The following is a 27283-nucleotide window of genomic DNA, read 5'->3' as shown; positions in this document are numbered from 1 at the left end:
ATTTGTGTCTGTGTGTGCACAGCATGTTAAAAGAGGAGTCTGTGTATTTGGGTGCATCTGTGTGTGCAAAGAGGACCATACATGCATGAGTATACATGCATGCACAATCATTTATATGTTTGCATGTATAGTATATATTTGCTTATTACTCTTTTCATAGTTGTGTGTGTATACGTGAAACAGGATTGATTTCTGCAGGCATTACACAAATATGTGTGTGCAAAAATATCAATTGGCATGTGGGTTTGAATTTGGGTGTAAGAATAGGCATGGATGCTGCTGTAAACATGTCTATGTGGTGCACATGGGTTCATTTCATCACTGGTCTGTATATACTGTAATCATAGATGTATTTGTAGTTTGGCGTGAGTGCACAAATATAATGTGTGCTTAGTCATATGTTTATTGTGATCATACTGTAAGTAATAATAATAAAATAATAATACATTTAATTTATATATATGAGTGCCAGTTTCTGGGATGAGTGTGTCCATACACCTACTAGACAAGCCTTGGCTAATCATAATGTGTATCTAGATACGAATGCATGTTGGCACAAGCCTCCATGAGTATACAAATGTGTGTGCATGCTCTTGTTCATAGGTAGACATCAGCATACGTGACTGTTGTGTATTCATACATGTGCGTGCACACAGGCTTATAGACATGTGCTCACATTTTTAAGAGCCAATGCATGCAGTCTTAGCAGCCTACTCCTGGTAGAATTGCGTGTATGTGCTGCTGAAAGCCTCCCAGCTCCACCAAATGCCTGCTTTAACTCGACTCTCATGCCACAGCTTGGTGCTGCATCCCCCCCAGCAGCCCGACAAGATCTGATGGGAGGAGCCTAATTCTTGCAGCATTGCTTCATCCTTTAATGAAGCTGTTTACTCACATGTTGATGCCCCTGGAGGATTGCCACAAAGACAGTTTGTGCCAGGATCACATCATGAGGGCAGAGCACCTGGCACAGCGGCACCCAGAAAGTCCAGGGGAAACTACATTGCCCCTTCGGTGCTGAAGCCACCTCCTTAGCTACAGCTCTTACCGGCAACTCAGCAATGACTTAATGAGGTTAGGAGCGGCTAGGTAAGTGATGACGCTCTCTAAAAATAAACCCGGGGGGAATAAGGAGGCGGCAGCTGGTGAAGTAAGTCACACCGAGGGAAATCTCACAGGCCAGTACCCACCGTTCTTACGGTGTTTAAAGAAATCACTGGGCTCCAGCCCCAGGCCAGCAGAAGAAACAAAACACGAGGCTTCCTGTTGCTTCTCAGCCTCCTGACCCTAGAAAACACAAAATTTAAACAAGGTGTGCGATTCAAAAAGATTTTAGGCCAAGGGCTCCTCCATATCCATGGAGCACCCAGAGGGGCCTACTTACTGGAGGGCATCCCTTCCTGTGAGGGGGAGTATTCATTGGAGGTCCTGGCCTGTAGTGCTTCTGGGACCTGACAGGGTCAAGAATCACAGTAAGAGAGGTGCAGAGGCCAGGTTTCAGTTGCAGTAACACAATCAGGTGTGGGACAAAGGTCATAGAAATTCTTACGTCGTCATCATTATCACCACCATCCTCTGTGTCCTTCTCACCAGCTTCTGGGTTCAGTGTTAAGAAAGCAGAGGAATAGAGCTGATCTGCAAGAGTGAGTGGTGCAGGATGGGAGCACAAGAACAGCAAGAAGGCCTGAGGCATGCGTTTTGTGGCTGGAGACTGAGCATACAAGATGAATCATTTTATTAATTCTCCTCTATTATTCCAGTTTCGCAATCTCTAAATTTCATGGTCAGGAATAAGAGGATGCCTTTTTGGGATGATTTAATAATGTAGATGATGTTAAAGAAAAAGATTCTTCACTCTATCCATTTTTCAAACCTAGTATTTTCAAAACAGGGTGTAAGTCAGTAATAGAGCCTACAGTATCGTCTAGTCATCGTATCGTATCCTGTAGACAGGAGACAAACCTAAATGTGGTGTCCATACATCCCAGAATATCAATGAAGAAGAAGATGAATGACTTGACCCATCAAGACTACTTCACTAAGATGTGTCCTTCATCAGAGTGCAAATGAGGATGTTAAATGGAAGTTCTAGTAGACAATCAAAGAAGGAGTTACTGAGAGTGAAATCCATCCATCCATTTTCCAACCGCTGAATCCAAACACAGGGTCACGGGGGTCTGCTGGAGCCAATCTCAGCCAACACAGGGTGCAAGGCAGGGAACCAATCCCGGGCAGGGCACCAACGCACCGCAGGACACATACACCCACACACCAAGCACACACTAGGGCCAACTTAAAATCGCCATTCCACCTAACCTGCATGTCTTTGGACTAAGGGAGGAAACCAGAGTACCCAGAGGAAACCCATGCAGACACAGGGAGATCATGCAAACTCCATGCAGGGAGGACCCGGGAAGCGAACCCAGGTCTCCTAACTGCGAGGCAGCAGCGCTACCACTGCGCCACCGTGCCGCCCATGAGAGTGAAATAACTGGCAAAAGGAGTACAGGTCTTGCAGAGAAGGCCTTCATTATGCCGATGGCAATAGCTGCTGTGGATCTCAAAGATGACCAGGGTGAGAAAATTAGAAGGAGCCAGGCTTTTATCATGAAGTCTGAATGTGTGATGAAACAAGACAAGGATAAGTGAATGAAGATGCATGTGTGGGACAAAACCGTTATCATGGCAAAATTATGGGTAAAAACTGATGAAAAGAATGATAATGAGAAGCTTAAATGCTTAGAATTTAATGAGAGGAGACAAAAATACAACTGAAAGGCAAAAACGTGTGAGTCTAGAATGGTGTGACTATGCATTGATAATGTGTCATCCTTGGCTGTCGTCCTAGTCCTTTGGAAGCACCTCCTTTCACCACAGCTTTGGCTGCACCTCAGACTTGCTGGTTTTCAGCATCTGTGACTCCCACTTGTTGTTTCTTGACAACTGCAATTACCTTTCAGTTGAATGTGGGATTTTTTAAAACTTATTTACTGATAATCACCCAGTGATTCATCCATTCATCCATACATTAGATTCCTGTACCCACTGTAGGTACATGATAATGGAAAACTAATATCTCACATTCTGGTCATCTTTCTTGAGTTTTTTTGAATTTACGTTTTACTGCAATCTTCTTGGAGATTTCCTGACTAATGTTCTCAATTTCTGTCAGACTTTTAAAGTTTTTTTTAACCTTTCTTTTAAGATTTTTTTAAATTCTGCTTTTTGACTTGTTTACTTTCAATGAACTAAATACATTTTTAATGCTTTGACCATGTCACCTCATCTTCCGAATGTCCTTATAGCAATCCTTCTTTTCACAACTCCACCAGTCTCTTTAGAATCTTGTGTTCAGCTAAGAGCTCACAAACTGCTCCAAGCCCAGTATGGAGGCTAAGTCTGTGTACCAAAGTAGAAGTGAAGAATTGGGAGAACTTCTATGTGGTATTGGAGAAGAATTCTTTGTCATTAAAGTGATGACAGCAATAAAATTAACAATTTACAGACACCTAACTTTGGTATCTGATGTTGAACAGGTAATATTTCAAAACTTCACTGTCAATTTAAAATGGCAAAAATGTTTTGTTTTGACCAAATTTGATCAGTAACCTCAGATTCAGTTTCAGGGTTACTGGATATGACTTCACAACAAACTTCAATAAATAACTCCATAGACAATATGGACTTGCTTGTGACCAAGCCACAAACAGTGAGGGAAACACTTATTAAAGATAAAGTTTAATGAAATTAACAAAAATCAAGTCATGTTTCAAAGGCAAATAACGCTAAGGTTTACATTTTTCGCCATCTCCAGTTGTCCAGTGCTGTTTCTCTGTCAATACATCACAATGTAATAGGTGTTGGTGGAGTGGTGGCTCTGTGCTGGTATCCGGAAGGTTGCTGGTTTAAATCCCATTGCCGCCAGAGGGGATTCTGGTCAATTGGGCCCTTGAGCAAGGCCCTTAATTTGCAATTGTACATTAGCTGACCCTGCGCTCAGACACCAAGGGCGTATGTGATAATTATATTCTGTTGTACCTGTACAATGACAATATCATTGAATCATCACCATTAATATTTCATGACACTCTTCCACCCCACCGCTGTCCCCTATGGGAGTACTGAGACACCAAATAGTCTGTAATTTAAGTTGAAATGTCTATAAATTATCCTCTGTGCAGAAGTTTTTGGATGATGCCAGAACAAACATAAAAAATATACATTAAAACAGATGCCAACTCAGCTTTATTTATGTAGACTAGAGGAGGAGGCAGACAGAAATGGAAAGGAAAGGAACGGAAAGCAAAGGAAAGAAAAGGAATTCGATGTGGCATTCATTACATTGGGGAAAGAACGATTGACTGACAGAGAAATGAAGGGACATTGATGAGTGGAGTCTCACAGAAGAACTGTTATCACAAAAACTAATGCCAATGATTGACCACCCATCTTCTAGACCAGGGTCCTCAAACTTTGGTCCTGGAGGGTTTTCGATCCAAACCTTTTTTTAATTATTGACCAGTTTTTGCTGTAAATTAACTTCTTTTGAATTCATTTTAATTGATTTGTTCTCCTGAACTTCTTTATCGTTCCTCTGAATTGCTTGCTTAAATGGCACCCCAACAGAAATGAAATGTGAAGTGAGTAAGGCAGCAGAAGATCAACTAAGTCAGGGCCTCAAACTCCAACCAATTTCACTCCAACCAGTTGCTTAATTAGGCGCAGATTCTTGTTGTTGATTAAACCTGTTCTTCAATTTCATGTCTTGTTGCTGCTCTCATTGTGCAATAGCAGACATTTCTGAAACTATTGATTTTCTCTTTTCTAAGAGCACTGTTAAAATGTTTTGGGGACCTGAGCAGATTAACATTCCTGAGACCTTCATCTTTCTTTATGTTCAGATATTGTATGATGGACACAGTTTGCTGGTCATGTTTTGGCTTATTTTGTATCTCATTATTGTTTGGCTGCTAATTAAGGAAAAAGAAAAAATTAAGGGGTCTGTGTCTTCAAGAGCAAGTCATATAAAATTAATTCAAAAGAAGTAAATTAGCAGCAGAAACAGGTCACTAATTAAGAGAAGGGTTAGAATGAAAACCTGCATCCACTGCGACCCTCCAGGACTGGAGTTTGAGAACCCATCTTCTAGACCAGGGGGTCTCCAACTCCAGTCCTGGAGAGCTACTGTGGCTGCAGGTTTTCATTCTAACCCTTCTCTTAATTAGTGACCTGATTTTGCTACTAATTAACTCTTTGCCTTAATTTTAATTGATGCACAACTTAAGACTCAGGCCCCTTAATTATTATTTTTTTCCTTAATTAGCAACCAAACAATATTAAGACACAAAATGAACCAACGCATAAACAACAACCTGTGTCCATCACACAATAACTGAAAATAAAGAAAGGTGAAGGCCTCAGTAATGTTGATCTGCTCAGGTCCACAAAACATTTTGACAGCACTCTTTAAAAAGAAAATCAACAGTTTTGGAAATGTCTGCAATGGCAGAATGAGTGCCATGGAATTAAATAACGGGTTTAATTAGTAATGAGAATTGGTTTCAAGTTAAGAAACTGAATGAAATGAAGTTGGTTAGAGATTGAGGCTCCAATTTAGTTGGTCATCTGTTGGCTCTCTTCCCATCAAATTTATGTTTAGGTACCATTTAAGGAAAAAATAATCAGTTCTGCAGTCAGAGTCTCAAGAAAAGTCAATTAAAATAAATGGAAATAGTTAATTAGCAGCAAAAACTGGTCACTAATTAAGAAAAAAGTTAGAATGAAAACCTGTAGCCACTGTAAGTCTCCAGGACTGGAGTTGAAGACCCCTGTTCCAGACAGTATTTTGGGAGGAAGCCGTGAAGTGGAACCTTCTAGACACCTTCATAGAATTTTTCTTGAATTTCTGGGAAATCTTTTTAGAGCAGGGCACCTCACTCAAAACAAAGCAAGGGAAATGAAATCTGCTTTGACCATGCAAAGCTTACATACATCATATGAGCAGAGACAAGAGGAATCAAAAATTAAAGAGGAAGTGAATGTAAATTAATCTTCCAATTACACTCTCCTCTGCTTCTCTTAGCCTCACTTTTTAAGTACAAAAGCATCCGAGAAAACATTTTTGCCCTTTTTTATTGTTACATTACACCCAACTCTGCAACTAAAGGTTTCTATTAGGAGGAGCAATTAATCACGCAATTAGAGCCGTCACAAGGCGCGCGCCTTTCCAAGCGGCGGTGCTGCTGTGGTGAAAGTCGGACAGCCGAGTAGCGACTTTGTCAGCACAAGTGCATTGCAAGGTGGCTGCCAGTAGAAGAGTTCCTGATGAATGACTCTACCTTGGGTGACAGTCTGGGGTCACATTGGACTCCCAATACACCAGGAAGGGGAGGAAGAAATTGCTAAAAAAAAATAATAATAATAGTAACTATTATATTAGAATACTGTGAGCAATCAAAGGCACATTTACTGCCAGATCCAGTAGTTACACTCTCATGCTTTTCCAATGTCCTACTGAGAATTTAATTGGCCTGAATAATATTCTTGCCTCCTGAGGAGTGTGAAGAAGGGTAGCCATCACTGTTCTTTACAAGGCTGCACATGGTTGCTGTTTTTCTTTTGGACACAAGCAGATGCTCAGAAACAAGACTTTTGATTAATCATGAACCACAAGTCTGCAACTGGGGAGAATGAAGGCCATCAATGACTGAAAATGGCAAACTCTAGCATAGGGCATTTCATCTGGGCCACTTCAATAAGACAATTAGCCATTCAGAGTTTGTCCAAAGATATTTTAGCATTTATCAATGTCACGTTCCTTTGACCGCTAGAAAACACAAAGTCAATACATTAATAAATTATGTGACATAACGTACAAGTTGTCAGACACTTGCGATTGGGAGACAACTTGAGGGGATCCACGCAGGGGGTGCAGTGGTAGCGCTGCTGCTTTGCAGTAAGGAGATTGTGGGTTTGCTTCCCAGGTGCTCCCTGTGAGGAGAGTACTTTGAGTAGTGAGAAAAGCGCTATATAAATGTAAAGAATTATTATTATTGTCAAGCAGTAATTTCATCCCGAAGGTCTTTTGCATAATGCTTCTCCTCCCCTCTCCTCAACAGACCTGACGACCGGCAGCACCAGTGATGTCACTTCTGGGTCACAGCCCTCTGACCCCGCCCCTTCCTCTCTGGCCTCCTCTTAAAAGGTTCAGCCACCATCTACTTTATGACTCCTGTCTGAAAAGACATCGCTTGACCTCTTGTTATTTGTTTGTTATTTTTGCCATGAATTAAACAGGGGTCTGTTCCAACTGTTAATCATCTCACTGTGTTTTCTTACAGAGAGTAAATAAAAAGTAAAGGCAATTTGGAAATTATGCAGTAACCGTGATGGACAGAGGCTGATGCAACACAACACATTTGCAATGGCTTATGGGTAGTTTGAACACACACAGTGAAAGCACTCTCCCGTTATTCTAGTTGAAACCAGTGTCAAATGAGCATGGACACTGTGCTGTGGGATTGCACCATTGTTGAACAACAGTGAGACTGCTTTGGGCAAAGGAGTGAAACCTGCTGAAATTCACTGAAGGATGTTGGCTCAGTACAGAAGTGAAAACAGCACGACTCAATAAAATGTTTATGAATGGATAGAAAGGTTTAAAGCAGGAAGAGCAAGTGTGAATGATGTGAAATGAATAGACCTTGGCACCAAAAAGAGGTTTGGAGCAGCCACCCGTATACTTGAATAAGGCTGTGAATATGAAGATGAAGTATCACAGAAGTGTACAGGTTGAGTCCAACAACAGAACTGAGTACAAATGGAGGATGAATGGCTTTTAAAACAGGTTGGCGGAAGTGACATCAGTGATGTTCTTGGAGCCGGAACCGGAAGTGACGTTGTTGGAATCAGGCAGAATTTCCCATGTCTGGTCTGCAGAGATAAAAGAGAAAGGTTTACTGCACCCTGCCACCCCCTGGCCTGGTGTGGAATTACCTTCTGTTGTTCCTTCTAGCTTCCTCCTATGCACACTATGTGTGACACTGATGAAGCTCAGTCAACATCACCATCACGCACACAAGCACACAATGACATGGCAAATGCCTTCACCAGAGAAGACTGACAGATTATAATATTTGCTGTTGCTTCTCCTTTGGATATCAGCTATGATTCTGCACATGCCATAGTGCATGATGACTTGGGTAGTGTAAAGATGGTGCAAGATGGGTACCCAAGCAGCTTACTGATCTGCACAAGCCAACATCTTTCACTGAATTTCAGCAGATTTCACATCCTCTACCCAAAGAAATTGCACTACTATGTGTTGTTCAACAATGGTGTGTCCATGTTCATTTGACTTTGACTCAGCTAGACTGTCTTCAAAGCGCTGTGTGTCTTCAAACTACCCATAATCCATCATGAACCTTAGAATTTGTTGCTGGTCCTAATCCATTCATATATTCGTTTTCTGAGTTTGTTTACTCCATTGCATGATCATGGGAGAAGGAGCCTAAACATGTACGAAGGAAGGGAGCCAGACCAGGATGGAATACCAGTTCATGACTAGCACATCCATACTGGTTCAGGGATGTGTCACTGAGTAACTGGGAATTCAATGCTGCCTGATTTAACTGTGAAACCGCAGCACAAGCCTCTGTGCCACCTTGAATATTGCAGAAATCTGTACACTTTCTAAGAGAACAACTGGATAGATCTGGTCCAGGAAATGGGAGAGTCCATTTTACACATCCAGAGTGAGCGCTTGATTAGGTCCCCCTGTCCAGTGGCAGATAGGACTTTGTTTTGCCTCACAAACTGCTTATATTCAAAAGGGCACTAGAAACATTCTTTATGGATTTTGATCCATGATGGCTTCATGCAGTTCCACATCTTTTAGAGGGAGTCAACCATTAAAGTAAGCTGTAGTCACTGTCATGTTTCTACAACCAGCTGGTGTGCTTTGAGATGTGGTGAATTTTCCTGCTGAAACTGTTGATTTGAAAATGGGGGCACTGGAGCCATTAAGGGTTGCACATGGGTAGCAGCAACGCTGTAACTTTCCAATGGTGCTCACCTGATACTGAGGGCCCAAGGAAACATTCACCTGACCGTTAAATGGCTACCACCCCTCCACTGTTGACACAAAAGGAAGATGGATGCATGACAATACCTGTAACACTGTAACAAAACAGACCAGCTCATCAATTTTCAGCCATTCACTTTTGGTTGTTTGTGTCCCAGTTGCATTCGGGGTGGTCTTCCCCACTGTAGCTCATCATCTTTAAGGTATGATGTGTTGTGCCTTCAGAGGTGCTCTGCTATAAAGAGCTTTTTTCTTATCTTGAGTGAGGCCAGCCATTCTCCTCTGCCTGTCCTCATTAACAAGTTGTTTTTGCCCACAGACCTGCTGCCTGCTGGATATTTTTTGTTTATCTCGCCATTCTCTATAAACTCTAGAGACTGTAGTACATGAACATCCCAGGAGGTCAGCTGTTTCTGAGATGCTGGAGCCACCACGCCAGGCATAAATAATATCACAGCACGGTCACTTAGGGCACTAAAGTTTGCTCAAACAACAAGTCGGCATCTTGACCATGTGTGAAGGCTGCCTGCTCCAACTGGGAGCCACACCATTGCCCGTTTGGACCATTAATGAGGTGGTCCACTATTTGTATGCACCACATCTTTAGGTTCATGTAACCTGATGGAGAGCCGACTGTCCATTTGCCCTAAAATAGCTTAAATACATTAGGACAAAGTCTCAAAGTGCTTCACAAAAATGAAATTTACAAGAATAACATGTAAACAGTTCAATATTGGGGACAGGCACATGTATAGCAGCTAATCACAAACTTAATAAATTCCGCATGCAGGCCTGGTCAAGAAGTTTACATTTGGTGTGACCACAGGAGATGCAAGAAATGCACTATTACTGGACACCAGGAGGACCTTGGTAGTATACCTGATAGGTTTTGCACAGCAAGTAAGATGGGCTTTACAAATGCAAGACAGCTTTGGTGTGAAAATATTAAATAATGTGGATAATAATACTAATAGACAAAATATGATGAGGAGCCATACAGTTCAGGCATGGCTACAAGGCATAATGTAACAGATGTCTGAGAAATTTCAACTACTAATAACTATCTCTGCCTCTCCCTGTGATGCCTGATTGCATTGAAAAATGGTGTCTGGATAGGTCATGGCACACAGATTTCATTATCACAGGACTTATCTAGCTTGACTTTACAGGTGGGTACACTGCTGCCATGAAGCGACTGTGTTAAGAAATGTTATGGCATTCAGCCAGTCCTGCTATTATTTGAGGTGACTCCACCACCACAACATTCCTGTTATCTGACAGGATGGGTTCATGGGGTTCTTGCCAGGTCCTAATCCTCCCGTTAGTGTGAATCATCAAGAAGAGGGATTCATCAAACCACACAATGCGGTCCCAACCCTTCAACATCCAGGGTTTACGTTCCTTAATTCATACTTTCTGCTCAGTTGGGACATCAGCTGCAGTACTCCAGTACTTAAGATGTGTATTCAGTTCACAGCAATGCTGTCCTCCATTATTAAATGACTGGCCAATACTCTTATGTCAGCTGCTGTTGGCCCCTTTAAGCAGTTGGCTTTTCTCACTGAAGGATTATTATTGGCTGGATGTATTTTAGGTGGTAGCCCACTCTTCACACTCCTGTGCCAGCCACCACCACATGAGAAGAACCCACTTGGGCTGCTGTTCCTGACACACTCATGCCCACTTTCAAGCCATGTTTAGGTCGACTGCTCCTTCTGTGTCACACACACACACACCCACTGACACACACACACACACACACACACACACACACGCACGCACACACGCACACACACACACACACACACACACGCACACACAGATTGGCTGAATTTGCCCTACCTGCTCCAAACGGGGCTGTCTGCACATTGGCTGGTGTGACTGACTGAGCAGCCAAAGTAATAAACTGCTCATTCAGGACTCAATTGGCCATTACTTGTTGCACAATGATCTTCATTTTTGACACTTTATTTTGCCTGATATCTACCTGACTTCACATTTTTTATAATTTCTAGGTGTTTAAATAATTTGATTTGAAATAGCTAGAATCTCTTCTTAAGAACAGCAACAAGAATAACAAGATATTTTAAAATGAATAAATGGCATAACATTCTCAGGATTTGGGAGCTTAGTTAACTGTTTTTTGAAAGCTGGAGAAATTTTAGTTTTTCTGAATTTATCTAATCAAAGAAATCAAATTTGCGTTTATTAAATGTTTCTGTAAAAATGAGTCATAATCCAAAATATTCAAAAATAACAGTAATTCTAAAATTTAATTTACACATATCAATCGAGTACATAAAATGCAACCCTGCTAATAACACTTTACAACATAAAGTCGATTTCACACACAGCAAATTCCAACTAAATTGAAGTAAAAATTGCATATTTTGTACTTTTGATAATAGATGGTTATGGAGGGTTTATGGTCAGTTGTACCCATTGAAATGAAAAATCAAAAAAGAGATCTCCTTAATATCTTTTTGGTTTCTTCTAGACAACAATGAGATCAGAAAGAACTACAATGGAGACATTTTCTATTATCTCATGCTTTCTCCTGGTATTCTCACAAGTGTCTCCTCTTGAGTGTCAGCAGAGATCTCAGAAAAATCACATTTCTTTTGCAATTTGAAAGTATTGGTATTGTGTTCTTGGTAATATATGGTGATACGTACGGACAGTTGCTTGTGGTAATAAAACACATTAACTGTAGTCCTTGCTTCAGAATAATACTATTAGATGCTGTAATTTATATTGCTGTGCTCCAATTAGATCATACTCAGTCTAGAATAAAGGGCATGCAGTGTGGCATAGTGGTTAAGACTTTGGACTTTAACCCCTGAAGGTGTTGGTTCCAATCCCACTACTGACATCACTCTGTGGCCATGAGCAAGTCACTTCATCTTAGAAATTAGAACACTCTAGACGAGAACAGGCCATTCAGGCCAACAAAGCTCGCCAGTCCTATCCACTTATTTCTTCCAAAAAAACATCAAGTCGAGTTTTGAAAGTCCCCAATGTCTTACTGTCTACCACACTACTTAGTAGCTTATTCCAAGTGTCTATCGTTCTTTGTGTAAAGAAAAACTTCCTAATGTTTGTGCGAAATTTACCCTTAATAAGTTTCCAGCTGTGTCCACGTGTTCTTGATGAACTCATTTTAAAATAACAGTCTCGATCAACTGTACTAATTCCCTTCATAATTTTAAACACTTCAATCATGTGATCTCTTAATCTACTTTTGCTTAAACTATATAGGCTCAGCTCTTTTAATCTTTCCTCATAATTCAACCCTTGTAGCCCTGGAATCAGCCTTGTCGCTCTTCTCTGGACCTTTTCTAGTGCTGCTATGTCCTTTTTGTAGCCTGGAAACCAAAACTGCCCACAGTACTCCAGATAAGGCCTCACCAGTGCATTATAAAGGCTGAGCAGAACCTCCTTGGACTTGTACTTCACACATTGTGCTATATAACCTAACATTCTGTTAGCCTTCTTAATGGCTTCTGAACACTGTGGGGAAGTCTATAGCTTAGAGTCCACTATGACTCCTGAATCCTTCTCATAAGGTGTACTCTCGATTTTCAGACCGCCCTTTGTGTATTCAAACCTAACATTTTTACTTCCTATGTGTAATACTTTACATTTGCTGACATTAAATTTCATCTGCCACAAATCTGCCCAAGCCTGTATGGTATCCAAGTCCTTCTGTAATGATATAACGGATTCCAAATTATCTGCTAATCCACCAATCTTGGTATAATCTGCAAACAACCAGCTTGTTACTTATATTCTTATCTAAATCATTTATATACATTAAAAATAGCAGCGGCCCTAGCACTGACCTCTGTGGAACACCACTTTTAACATCAGCCAGTTCTGATGAGGTTCCTCGCACCATCATCCTCTGCTTCCTGTGTCTGAGCCAATTCTGCACCCATCTAAAAACATCACCCTGAAATCCCACTTCTTTTAATTTGATGCCCAACCTCTCATGTGGCACCTTATGAAATGCTTTCTGAAAGTCCAGCTAAATAATATCATATGCTCCACTTTGATCTTATCCTTTTGTTGCCTCCTCATAGAATTCCATGCATGTTAGTAAAACACGACCTCCCTCTTCTGAACCCATGCTGGACTGTTCAGAATAACTCCTGTCCATTAATTTTCCTGTGATACATGTTAAGCTAACTGGCTTATAGTTGCTTGGATCTGCCCTGTCACCCTTTTTATATAATGGGATGATATTTGCCATTTTCCAGTCCTTCGGAATCTCTCCAGTGCGCAGTGACTTCCTAATAATATCTGGTCCTGGTGATTTGTTTGATTTCAGCTTATTTAATCAGAACAGCACTTCTCCCTCTACAATTTCTAATCCTTTACTTCCTCCTTAGTAGTCCCTGTTACCTCTGGGAGGTTATCCACTTGCTTACTTGTAAACACCTCAGAAAAATGTAAGTTTAGGGCATCTGCTATTTCACTGTTTGTATCTTTTAATTCCCCTTTACTATTTCTGATGCTCTTGACCTTCTCCTTGACTGTTCTTTTACAACTAAAATACTGAAAGAATCTCTTAGGGTCGTCTTTCGCCTTATCTGCTATATTCCTCTCCAACTGTCTTTTAGCCTCCCTGATATCCTTCTTAATGGTTGCCCTCATGTTCTCATACACTCTACGATTCACTTTGCACTCATTATAGTCTTATCTATACTAATAAAAGGCAAAGCCCTCACTGACTCACTGACTGACTGACTGACTGACTGACTGACTGACTGACTCATCACTAATTCTCCAACTTCCCGTGTAGGTAGAAGGCTGAAATTTGGCAGGCTCATTCCTTACAGCTTACTTACAAAAGTTAGGCAGGTTTCATTTCAAAATTCTACGCGTAATGGTCATAACTGGAACCTGTTTTTTGTCCATATACTCTTAATGGAGGAGGCGGAGTCACGTATTGCATCATCACGTATTACGCCTCCTACATAATCACGTGAACTGAAAACGAGGAAGAGATTTACAGCACAAGTCAAACGCGGGAACGAAGGTAAATGACGTTAATTGTTGACTGTCTTTTAATACTGTGTAATTGTTGAGTGTCTTTTAATACTGTGTAAGCATACATATTAACACATGTGCAATTAAACGTGTGCATTTACGGGGTGATTTCTCAGGCTTAAAAGCTCGCCTTTTATTAAAAAGGTAAATGCAAACTCTTTTCATTCTGAAGGGCACCAACCACGTTAGATTTCAGCTATTAAACGTGCAAAAATGTCAGTACACCAGATAAATAAGCGCAACATATTATCAGTTGTATTGTATGCTTACAATACATATAGAAATGTGTTAATCGTTAACTAATATAATGGGATGGTGTTTTTCGACTCGCGCCTTGATTTAAACGATTGCATGTCTTGGTGGGTTTGCGTATATTATTGTCAATATCTTTACACCTCTTTTTAAGACTTAATTTATAAAGGTTTTCTTTTCTTCTTAATTAAAATTTAAAAGCAATACTTCACCGCTGCGAAGCCCCTCTAGCGCTGACGTCCGAGGTTCGATTACTGTAAGCGAGTGCAGTGAGTGTGTACGCCTGATGAGCCAAGAATAAGGGGGAAAGACGTGTCGCGTACTCTTTGCATTATTTGACAGTAAACTATTTTCATCCATTCTATGATCTGCTTCTCACAACTGAAGGCACCGTGGCTGATGTTACCTGACTTGCTGGCCAACCATAAGCGTTACCTGGTAGGTAACCACCCACTCACTTCACTCCCTTACGGGAATCGAACCTCGGACGTCAGCGCTAGAGGTGAAGCCCCTAAAATTGCGCCACGGCATGTGGTTCGTTTATTTGACAGCATGTAGATCGGGGTAATTACATTCACGGCATTTGTAGTCTGATTCACAATCTGATTGTATGGGTGGTTATCTACCAGGTAACGCTTCACAAAAAAAACAGATCCTTAACAAACTGTTATTGGTATATTTTCCCTCAATTTTAAAAGGTTTTCTTTTCTTCTTAATAAAAATTTAAAAGCAGTACTTCGCCGGTGCGAAGCGCGGGGATTTGAGCGACTGACGCATACAGACATATTCATGAGTGCAGGTACTTCGGAAAGAAAGCACCGTGTAAACCTAAACTTTAAATTAAGTTCATAGACCTACAAAAGGTTGCCATTGATTTGAGGCAAGATTGCTTTTCTCATGTACAACTATACGTTGCATTCTTAACAGTAAGCTTGCACGGCTTGGTCATATTACAACCTGAGTGCTGAACTGACAACGTCGTATACAAACAGAACTATAACAATCGTAATAAACAAACAAAAAAAAAAAGCGAAGAACCCTTGGATTTAATAAAAAGGCTCCTTCCTTGGCGAAGCAAGGAAAAAGGAAGACCTTATATGGCGTTCGTTTATAAAACAGCGGAAAAGCTGTGTTAAGGCTGCTTCACAAAAAAACAGATCCTTAACAAATTGCTATTGGGATATTTTCCCTCAATTTAAAAAGCTTTTCTTCTTAATAAAAATTTAAAAGCAGTACTTCGTGGGGATATATATATATATATATATATATATATATATATATATATATATATATATATATATATATATATATATATATATATATATATATATTTATATATAGATAGATATAGATAGATGTAGATATATATATATATATATATATATATATATATAGATGTATATAGAGATATAGATATATATAGATATACATATATAGATATAGAAATATATATATATATGTATGTATGTCTATATATATATATATATATATATATATATATATATATATATGTAGCTTATAAGTACTGCCTTACTTCTCTTTAAGAAAGGAAGATGTAATGATACTTGATTTAAACGATTCCATGTCTTGGTGGGTTTGTGTAGCTTATTGTCAAAATCTTTACACCTGTTTTTAAGACTTAGTGACTGAAACGGGCTTTCACGAAAAAAGTTAGGGCTTTGCTACAGGATACACCCTCCACAAGTTAAGCAAGTAAAAATAAAAGTGTATATTTCTGTTTTATTTAAACCTTTTAAGTTTGTATGCATAGCCCCATTTGGCTGTTTTAGTTTTTTTTTTCTTTCTTCAGTAATATTAAATCTCCTTAAAGAAAAAGAACATATGCATTTTACTTTTTTTGTATCTCTTTAGTAATATTTTAGTGTAAAAGGATAACCAGTATTTAAACGTTTTATGTTACTTTATAAAGTTATTTTACACAATGTTGAAAAATTAATAAGAAAGCTACATATTTTGGCAGCTGCTGCTTTAATTTTCAATGAAATGAAAAAACCTCTCCAAGAGAAAACCTCAATGAAGAAGAAACAGTTTGCACTATCTAAAAAGGAGAAACCCTCATTTATAAAGGTTTGCTGCAGATGACTTAACTGAAAATAAATGAATAGTTCCTATGTGTATAATACATATTTATCTATTTTACTTATGCCTTTATTCCAGCAACTTGCAACATCTGAGGTACAATTTGTTATATTACTTTTGTTTTTTGCAGCATAGTCAGGTGAAGTGACTTCCTCAGGGTCACACAGTGGTGTCAGTACCAGGATGTGAACTGACAAGCTCCGGGTTTGCTGAAATATTACTGAAGAAAGAAAAAAAACAAAAACGGGCAAATAGGGCTATGCATACAAATGTCCATCCATCCATTATCCAACCCGCTATATCCTAAATACAGGAGCCAATAAGTAGATATGTATATATACAGTATATATATATATATATATATATATATATATATATAATATATATATATATATATATATATATATATATATATATATATATGTGAATGTATGTATATATGTATGTCTATATTTATATGTATATATATATATGTAGATATGTAAATTTGTATATTTATATATATATGTATATGTGGATGTGTATATGTATATATATGTATATGTACATATGTGTATATGTAGATATGTATATATATGTATATATGTTTATGTATATATATATATGTTTACATAACCTCTTTAACACACTACTTCTCCGCTGCGAAGCGCGGGTATTTTGCTAGTATGCCTTATAAAGCCGTTTTTTCCTTTGTAACTTTTTAAAAATCTTTATTAATCCACCTTGGAGTTTTTTTTAGTTTTCGATTAATTCCAAGTTTAGCTATGTATCTGTCCTGCAGATGCTCCAGATGCCTGTGCTCCATTTGGAATAACAAAAGAAGTGTGACTGATCACATCTCACATATTGTAAGTCATCTGGATAAAGGCATCAGTCCAATAATAAGTAAAAAATTTGAAGTCTTGAAGAGGATTCAAACAAGACTAGAACTATAATGCTTTTAAAGGCAAATTCTGAATTTTGAAACGTCTGTGGCCAAGTTGATTCATAAACAAAACATAAATGAGAATTTCTTTTATGTCTCATGAGCCATCAAAGATCACCTTTGAGCAGTAGTTTTGTTTCCTATGGTCGGTTCTTAAACTTTAAAGTTAACTATCTGATGGAGAGTTAAAAATCTATTGTCAAAACGTTTGACTAAAATTATTCACTGCACTAGACCATGACGGATCATTGCGATGTTTTGCTGATAAAATACAGTGTCAGAGTCATATTGAATTATTGTAATCTTTAAATAATGCAGCTGTCAGTTATTTTAATTTACACTTAAATACCAACAATATGTTTATTCACTTAGTGCTTACATAGTCACACTTCCATTTGTTTTTAGGATACCATCAAAATGGGAAGGCCCTGGAAGGAGATGTTTATTCTCATTCAGGACCTCAGCAGAGACAGAGCTCCCTTCCACCAAAGTGTCATACTATAGACTGGAAAGAGTGCTGAGAGCACAAATCTATTTTTTTTTTTTTGCACTTTCATTAAACGGGGTTGCCCGGTGTGCACCCCAAACTTTCTTCTAGCATCCTGAATCTTTTCACCTGGTCACAATAGCAAAAGAGTGAAAGAAGTTCTTCTTTCACTGGGTTATGATGTCATCCTTGATAGGGGGCTCACATATAGGCTCAAGAAGAGCTTTGTGGATCTGTACCTTGTAGAGCTGCTTTCATGGTGCAACATTTACGTACTTATTTGTGTTCTGTTTTCAAATTGGCAGTTGGGGGCTATGGGGCTGTTATTTTTGGGGCTCATTGTGGAAAGCCCACACTTAAATCTACACATGCTTAGGTTCAAATTATACCTGTGGTCACCATAAGATAATGTACAATGCAGATATAATTATTATTAATGTCCACATTAACGTATGAAGTTTTTTTTTCATACAATCAGGGGTATGAATGGAATTTGATATTTGGTCTGACCGCTTTTTTTTACCCATTGTGTTTTTACAGGAGCAAGCATTTTTAGTTTAGAGAAAACCATACATTTCCTCAGTTGTCAATTTATTTGTAGTAGGTTCTTGTAAATGCTTCTTATTGGCCTTTCAGTCCACATTCCTTGGCTTTTTTGTAAGCTGAATGGAGTGGCACTAGAAAGGGGTAAAACTATAAACAGTCTGGCTCTGGTCATGCTTGTCTGGGCAGATTAAGTAGACTTTCAGACAATTAATAACATCTTTGAGCCGCAGTAAGGGAGAACTTCCGTATGTTACCCTTGAATGTGCAGTCCCCAGAACATTACACATCTTAAAACAGATGAAAGTTTGGCTGTCGTAACAGCCGATGGGAGAGTTCAGTGCACAATTGAGGGGCTGGGTTGAAGTGGCCATTTGTGAAATTAGAGACGATTCTCTTAATACCCTGGATGATTCCTATGCATTTTGCGTTTACCATAATGGTTAAGAATTGCAAAATTGTATGAAGAATCAAGCAGTAGCCAGATGTTTAGGTGTTAGACATGGAGGAGAGATGAATGTGCCTAATAGCTGCCTTTCCCTCAGGCTATGGAATATTGCGACATGTTCCCTTGTGCAGAAATGGCTTGGACAAAACTTTTACTGAAGCTGCAGCACATGGACGATGGAAATGAGAAATCTCCGCGCACATTCCCTGTGACGGCTTACACAAGTGAGCATAAGGGCCACACAGTCTTGTAAGTCAGGATCTGCTCCTCTGCGCTGACCCCTTCCACCCAATTCAAAAGATCAGAAGACTTCTTAATGGCCCACATAGGAAAAGGTCAAAGGTTTATCTTTTTTACAAGACATATGATTGCTTTTGGTTCTCTGAAATGAAAAAAAAAAAAAAAAAAACAATCAGGCCTTTCCCTGAAATGAACTCTCAGTTCGTGTGTTTTGTAGGCGACATCTGCTCATCAGCCAAGCCGCTGCTACCTGGTATGTTGTTTGGCTGAAACACTGGTTGCTTTTAATAAATTATAGAGGCGAATCGGAACTGCTGTGCCTTAGCATTCACTTATCAGGGACTTATAAAATGCAGTTTGTCGCTTTGTTCATTCATCCATTTGCTCTGACTTTGTTTTGAGGTTGTGAGGGATCCAGTACTGGCAGCAAGTGGAGCAAAAGCACAGTCAGACCCTGGAGGGATGCCATTCCGTCACAGAGCACACAGACTACGGTAATTTAGCATGGCCAATGGAGCTGACAGAGGGTTTGAGGACGGTGTAGGGGGAAACCATCATGAGCACAAAGAGAATGTTCAGATTTCACACAAAGGTGCAATTTTCAGGACTGAAAAGATAGATAGATAGATAGATAGATAGATAGATAGATAGATAGATAGATAGATAGATAGATAGATAGATAGATAGATAGATAGATAGATAGATAGATAGATAGATAGATAGATAGATAGATAGATAGATAGCATGCAAGGAAGGAGCAGTCCTGTTCATCTCAGGGTGATGATCAATTTAGATAGCCAGATAGTTAGATATGAAGAGTACTATGTGATAGATAGATTGATAAGACACTATATGATAGATAGATAGATAGATAGATAGATAGATAGATAGATAGATAGATAGATAGATAGATAGATAGATAGATAGATAGATAGATAGATAGATAGATAGATAGATAGATAGATAGATAGATAGAACTTTATCTGTCCATAGAGGAAAATTTGGCTTTCTACAGAATCTCAGTAATCTTCTTATATAATACGCTACCGTGGTTGTTCGTTTGTCTGTCTTGGATTTTAAATCTCCTGTAGCTCCCAAACTGTTTGACCTATTGATCTGAAGTTTGGCACACATATACTACATGACATCTACTATCCGCTTTCAGGTGATGATTGACCTCCAAGGTTATTCCTCTTTTTATTTTTATTTTATTGTAGAATCAACTCTCAGCCGCCGGCAGTGCGGCACATGTGTATGGGCGCTGTTCTCATCCTTACCACCTTTGCTGTCGCTTCCCCTACCTCTTCCTATCTTAAATCATTCTTGAGGCAGAATGAAGACTTAAGTGCCAGCTTAAGTGAGAAATTAAGGAAAATATACTAAGTAATTGCAACACAAACACTGACTTAATCAGTTTTAACACAAAAAGATGCCGACGAAAGAAGAGAAGAAGCAGGCCACTATGGTGGAGAAATGAAGAGCTGCTCAGGAAGCAGTAAGAGCATCAACCTCTGAGGAAACAAATGCTAAACATACAGAGAAAGAGTATGAAAACTAAGTCAAGCGTATTCACTGCATGCTATTGTGCAGTGCGCTGTTACTGGTAAATAAATAAATACCAACACCAAAAAGACTAAAAAGAAAAAAAAAACTTCTGACTGGTCAGTCCCAGTCCCAGTGAGGCATTACACAGGTGTATTGCTGTTGATGTGAAGGAGCCCCCGTAGCATTTCTTGACACACTTCTGCTGAATGATTTGTTGGCTGAAAGTCCTCAGTGTTAGTGTGTCAGAGAGAGGATGTGCAGCATTGTTCATAATGGCACTCAGTGTTGTTTTAATTCTCTTCCTTGCTACGACCTCCAGGGAGTCCAGAGTGTGTTGTATAACTGAGTTTGCCCTTTTAATTAGCCTGTTGATTTGGTGGGCATCTCTTGAAGTGAGACCCACCACACCACAGCATAGAAAATCACACAGGCCATTACAGAGTCACAGGAAATGTGAAAGATGTCACTACTCATGTTAAAGCAACAGAGTCTCTTAAGAAAGAAGAGTTTGCTCTGCCCTTTCTTATGTAGTCCCTCTGTGTTAAGCGGGACCTCTGTAGTAGCCCCTTTGTGTTATGCAGTCCAAGCTGTCATTGACATGGACCCCCAGGTACTTGTAGGAGTGAACGACCTCTACATCCTCTCCCTGGCTCTTTGTAAATCCCAAATTTACTGATGTTCATTTCCTGACAATTATTTTTACATCAACAAACAAAGGTCTCCATCTGACTGCTATTCTCTGTCTCATCCCAATCATTAATACACCTCATAAGTGCAGAATCATCTGAGAATTTCTGTAAATGACATGACCTGGTGTTATATTGATAGTCTGAGGTTTACAGAGTGATAAGAAAAGGCGACAGGACTGTTCCTTGTGGTGCTCCAGTGTTGCTCACATCCATATCAGAGACACAGTCCTCGAGTCTCACAAACAGTGGTCTTCCTAACAGACAGTCCGTTATCCAGGACACCATAAGCTCATCCACCTGCCTATTTCTGAGTTTACCTCTTAACAGAGATCGCTGGATGGTACTGAAGGCAGTGGAGAAGACAAAAAACAAAATCTTCACAGTGCTGCCAGCTTTGTCCAGGTGAGAATAAGCCTTATGGAGCAGATAGATAATTGTATATTCCACTCCAGTATTTGTCCGATAGGCAAACTGCAGTTGGTCCAGGTGGTCTACCACAAGAGAACTCATATGGTCCAGAAACAGCCCCTCAAAGCTCTTCATGATGTGAGATGTAAGTACCATTGGTCTGTAGCCATTAGATGAAAAGGTGTCTGTATTCTTTGGAACAGGAACCATGCTGGATGTTTTCCACAGCAGCTTCACTTTCTGGAGCCTTGGAGACAAACTGAACATGTGGCAGAGGACACCACAAAATTGGCCAGCACAGGTCTTAAGAACTCAAGGACTAACTTCATCTGGTTATTCCTCAGTTGTCTCCTCACTTAGTCTTCGGTAATGGACAGCCCACACTGATGGTCAGAGATGGACTCATCACTGGACATTCCAGTTGACATGGCAGGGATGGTGTGGGGAGAATCATCATTGGTAGAAGGTGGCAGTGGGAGGAGTAATCTCTAATAAAATTAGTTCAGGGGGTTAGCTTAGTCCATATTAATGCAGCATTCGCTGAAAGACCAAGCTAGGATAGTACTTTCAAGCCATGAGAGGTTACTAATAGGAAGAGCAAATGCAACACAATCAATCAATCAGACGATGATAGAGCACAGCACCACAAAGGTGCTTAACAAAGCTTCCAGAAGGACAGTTTAGGGTCTGATCAGAAGGATTCAACACAACCCAAGTTAGAAAGAAGAAAACTTTGCTTTGTCATACATATGAATTCAACTCAGAAGGAATTAAAGTGCATGTTGGTGAAATCTGTCTGAATCCGACTTCCAGTTATCAATCTGACAGGATCAGGCTCCATAGAACCCTACAAGCCTCTCGTTGGTCAAAACCACAGAGCTTTCAAAACCTTGACATGGTAAAGGTAAAGTTACAGTATGTGCCACAGAAATCTAAAAATGTAAAGCTTCCTATTGTATGCCTCTCAGAGTTCAAAGAAGTCATGCTGCCAGACATGACCTGCTAACAGGAGTAGGCAGCAAAGCTACAGGTAAAGCTGTAAGATGTTGACTTATGAAAAGATCATTCTGGCAGGGTTAACAGATAGGTAGGCCTGGCTAGATTTAAAAATATAAAACTCGCTATGTAAAGTCAAAGGAGTGTTGAACGCTGATACAAATAAATCCTTAATGTTCAAGAACTCAACTGATATGAAGCAAGAGACTAGAAGGTGTTAAAGAAGCTGGATGCTGATAGAATTCAAGTGTTAAAATCCACTCAATCCTGACCTTTGACCAAATCAGACTTCAAGTGTTAGAGAAGATCCCATTACGGTGTGAATGAACTTGTTCAGTATTAGAGTACTCTTTGCTTCTTCCTCCAGTCCTGGGTTCAAATCCTGCACTCCTCTGTGAACAGTCGACATATTCACTGAGTGTCTGCATGGGCTTTCCTCTGGGTTCTTCAGTTTTCCTGTCCTGTTTAAGGCTAATTGGTGATTCAGTTAAGTGTGAATGTGTGCGAATGGACCCTTAGACAGACTGGTGCTCTTTGTAGGGTGGGGTCCTTTCTTGTGACTGATGCTTCTGGGGAAGGCTCCAGTCTCCACAACCCTAAATTGAATAAAAGAGGATATCATATTATGAATAATATTAAATTTATGTCACAGCAGAAAAATGCTGACCATTTTGGCAGGACAGCTCTCCAAAGGCAGTGTTAAAGTGAAGCCTGAATTATAAAAAAAATATTAGACTCTCATTTGAGATCAGCAAGATGTAAAATCAGCATGAGAATGCAGCCATATCCTGACACATTATGTTATGTTGTGATCAGACTCCCGGTGGAGCACAAGCAGGATAGATTGGTCTGATGGTGAGGGTCCTGGACTTTAAACCCCGAGGATGCCGGTTTGATTCTTGTTGTTTGCCCCGAGCAAGTCAATTAACCTGCTTTTGACCTTTGACCCAACTTTAATAGGTGTTTTTAAACAGTTGTGGCTTATCATTTGTCATATTTGACACTTCAGCTCAGACTCTGTTGTCGAATGGCCAGGTGTGGGTGGGCCGAAGTCCTCCAGGACGGTGACTGTGTCTGACTTTGTTTAGCTGACTGTGTATCCCCCTAGAGGTTTACTTTCTCCGGGGATGCTGCTGACTGGAGATTTTTGTTTTCCTCTCCTCCACGGTTGAATGGCCATAGATGTTGTGATAAACCCAGGGCATCAGCGAGCTCCAAACCCCAACACGAACACACTTAAACAGTCCTGGGTTCAAATAATGGAAGGTTTTTATTTTAAATACCTCCAAAATGTAACATAAGCACAAATGCAGGTCTTCCTCTCAAAATACCTCCTCTCCCTATCGCACTACTCTCCTCCACTCAAGCGTTGCTCCACTACCTCCCAGCTCTGACTCGCTTGAATAAGGAAGTGCGGTCCCTTTTATTACAGACCCGGGAGTACTTCCTGTGCCAGGGTGACTGCCCGATGAAAGCACTTCCGGGTCTCATGGAAGTCCATAATAGGGAGCTTGTCTCCCTACAGCAACTTCTCGTGTCACCCAGTGAACCCACATATCTACATATCCCAGCATGCCCTGCTGGCTTCTTACTGTGCACTGACCTCCAGGGCTGCTGCCATCTAGTGTGTTGGGGGAATAAAAAACCTCCAGCAACTTCTTCTCTTTTTAATGGGCTGTCCGTCCACCCTTTCCAGTCCTTCCTTCCAGGTCTGCTCCATCTTCTGGCCAGGATGCCCATCCAGCCCGTGTGGCATCTACAATGTACAATTAGTCAATAAGCAGATATTGTCAGGCTCCATTTGTGTTAATCGGCTTGGAACTGCTCTGTTCTCTTGTGTGTTTAAACAAATCTGTGATTTGTGTGCATGCATTATGATATTGTCATCTGTAAAGTTTGAATTGATATTTATTTGTGAACTTATTACAGCACTCTCAGCCTGAGCTACAGAAAAATAAATGGAGTTTGACGAAACTGAATTGTGAGCCACCTTGGAAAGAGGTGTGAATTAAATATAAAATTATGATAATTCAAAGGATATTGGGCTTTGAGCAGCTTAGAATCCGAGTGTTAAATGTATGGGATGGTGTGATCCGTGTTAATACAGACATCTGGTCTGTTCAAATCAGCGTGATTTTGAGGTTTGTCTGCAGCAGGCTTGGAGGATATGATGAGCTGATGTTAGCTCAGGTTCAACGCAGAGCGACCCTGGCAGATTTGTTTGATATGAACTGGCATGACTGTGCCACTCCTACGTATTAAACAAGGACTCGAGGACAGTGGTGGACATTAAGACACATGCCAGCAAGCACTTCATCGTACAAAGGCTTTTCAAAGGAATCTGGGCCCAAGTACTGAGTCCCAGGAGCCGAAGAGAAACCCTTGACAGCTTTGAAAAAATATGTGGATGAATTACGGGGACAATTAGGCCAACCAAATGAGCTTGAAGGGTTGAGTAGAGTCCTCTCATTAGTCAAGAGCTATGGTGTGCGACCTTTTCATTTCAGCCAGAAAAGGAACATTTTCTATTGATGACACCACTTGCAAGCACAGTATTGATGGTTGGGTTTTTTTCTTTTTACAAATTTATAGTACTAGGGTGTTGTACCGTGTTAGCCATTATGAATGTAGAGAAAAGCCAAGCAAAATGACACCTTTTATTGGCTAACTAGAAAGATTACAATATGCAAGCTTTCGAGGCAACTCAGGCCCCTTCTTCAGGCAAGAAGGGGCCTGAGTTGCCTCGAAAGCTTGCATATTGTAATCTTTCTAGTTAGCCAATAAAAGGTGTCATTTTGCTTGGCTTTTCTCTACAAATTTATAGACATGCGTAATTCTTTTTGTGTGAACTGCCATTAAATTAAATTCACTGACTTTTCATGACAGCAAAGAGTGAGGAGAATTCTGTGTCAGAGTCCATCTTGGTTTAAGACTCCTTTAAAACAGGATGAATTTAGGCTTCTGAAAACTATTAACGTTGATAATTGGTTAATCATTTCGACTGTCTGCAGCCGGACTGAGAAAAAATGTCAAAAAATAGGACATTCTGTGGAACATCCAGGTAAACCACCACAAGGCACAGTGGTCGGCCCCCACTGCATCAGTCTGCCGTGAATGGTCTTCAAGCTGAGGCAGACAGCAATCTGTTCGAAGTTTAGAAAACCACAAGCGATGGAAACTGCTGAAAAAGTAAGCAGACAGATGGACAAACATGGTGACAACAAGACTTCGTTTTCCCACGAAAAAAACAAGAAAGCAGGACAGATTTACGGTAAACAGCTGGCTTTCCTCGGAGTTCCCGAAATGCTTGCGCTCTTGAGGCTGTGTTTACTTTCTGGTATTATTTAATAATTATACTTTATGACTAGTAAGGGTGCAAACTTAACAGATGGAACATGAATAGTTTTACATGAGTAAATAAGTTGGTATTCTTCTCGCTGTCAGAGTAAGCTTCATCACTGCTGTGAATAAAACCCCTGAATGCGGAAACTGAAAAGCATGTGGTTTGTCTGAAGCACTCATCAGCTCTGTGCAGCTTGCAGAGCTTTAAATGTAAGTTTTATTTAAGGTCATCGTAAGCAAGTTGAGATGCACTGTGTAAAATGAATAGACCTTGACATCAAAAAGAGGTTTGGGGCAGCCATCTATATACTTGAATAAGGCTGTAATAACGAAGATTTGGCAACACAGAATTGTACAGGTAGAGTCCAACAACAGAACTGAATACAAGTGGAGGTTGCCTGGTTTTAAAAGCAGGACGGTAGAAGTGACGTCATCGGGGGGCCAGAACCAGAAGTGAGTTATTGGGGCTGGAACTGGAAGTGATGTCCGCGGGGCCCAGACACGGAAGTGACGTCGTCGGAATCACACAGAATTTCCCATGTCTGGTCTGCAGAGATAAAACAGAAAGGTTTACTGCACCCTGCCACCTCCTGGCCTGGCATGGAATTACCTGTTTTTGGTCCTTCTAGCTGCCTCTCATGTGTGTGACAATTGTTCGCTCTGCCACCGCACAGCTCCAGGATTCAATTCCTGGTGCTTTTTCTTCAGGTATTGGTAGCTTACGTTAGCCCAGTGAGGTCACACGACTCAGAGTGGAGCTGAGAAGATGATGGAGCCTACAAAGGACTGATGTTGTTGCAGCATGGAGGACAGTTTTGTCACATCCCCGTGATTGGACCCACGTGTGCAGTCTACATACACTCCCTGTGCTCACATGGCTTTCCTCATTGTGCCCAAAGCTGCAGTTATGCTTGCTAAACCATGTGTGGCTTCTTAAAAGTGACTTTCATCTGTCTAATCTTGCTTAATGGATCTACCAAATAGTTCTTTTTCCAATAATTCCTTAAACCAAAGCATCAGCATGACATACTGTACATGGGGAGTAAAGTACAAACTTCACAAAGACAGTAAGTGTGTACAGGACTTGAACCCAGAACTCTAGAAACAACAAGACAGCACCACCCTTAATGGAGGTAATTTTCCTGTAGTTAGAGGTCTTGACGAGAAGGCCGAA

Source organism: Erpetoichthys calabaricus, chromosome 12, assembly GCF_900747795.2.
Source record: "Erpetoichthys calabaricus chromosome 12, fErpCal1.3, whole genome shotgun sequence".
In the NCBI taxonomy this organism is placed as follows: Eukaryota; Metazoa; Chordata; class Cladistia; order Polypteriformes; family Polypteridae; genus Erpetoichthys; species Erpetoichthys calabaricus.
This window is presented reverse-complemented; position numbering follows the sequence as displayed.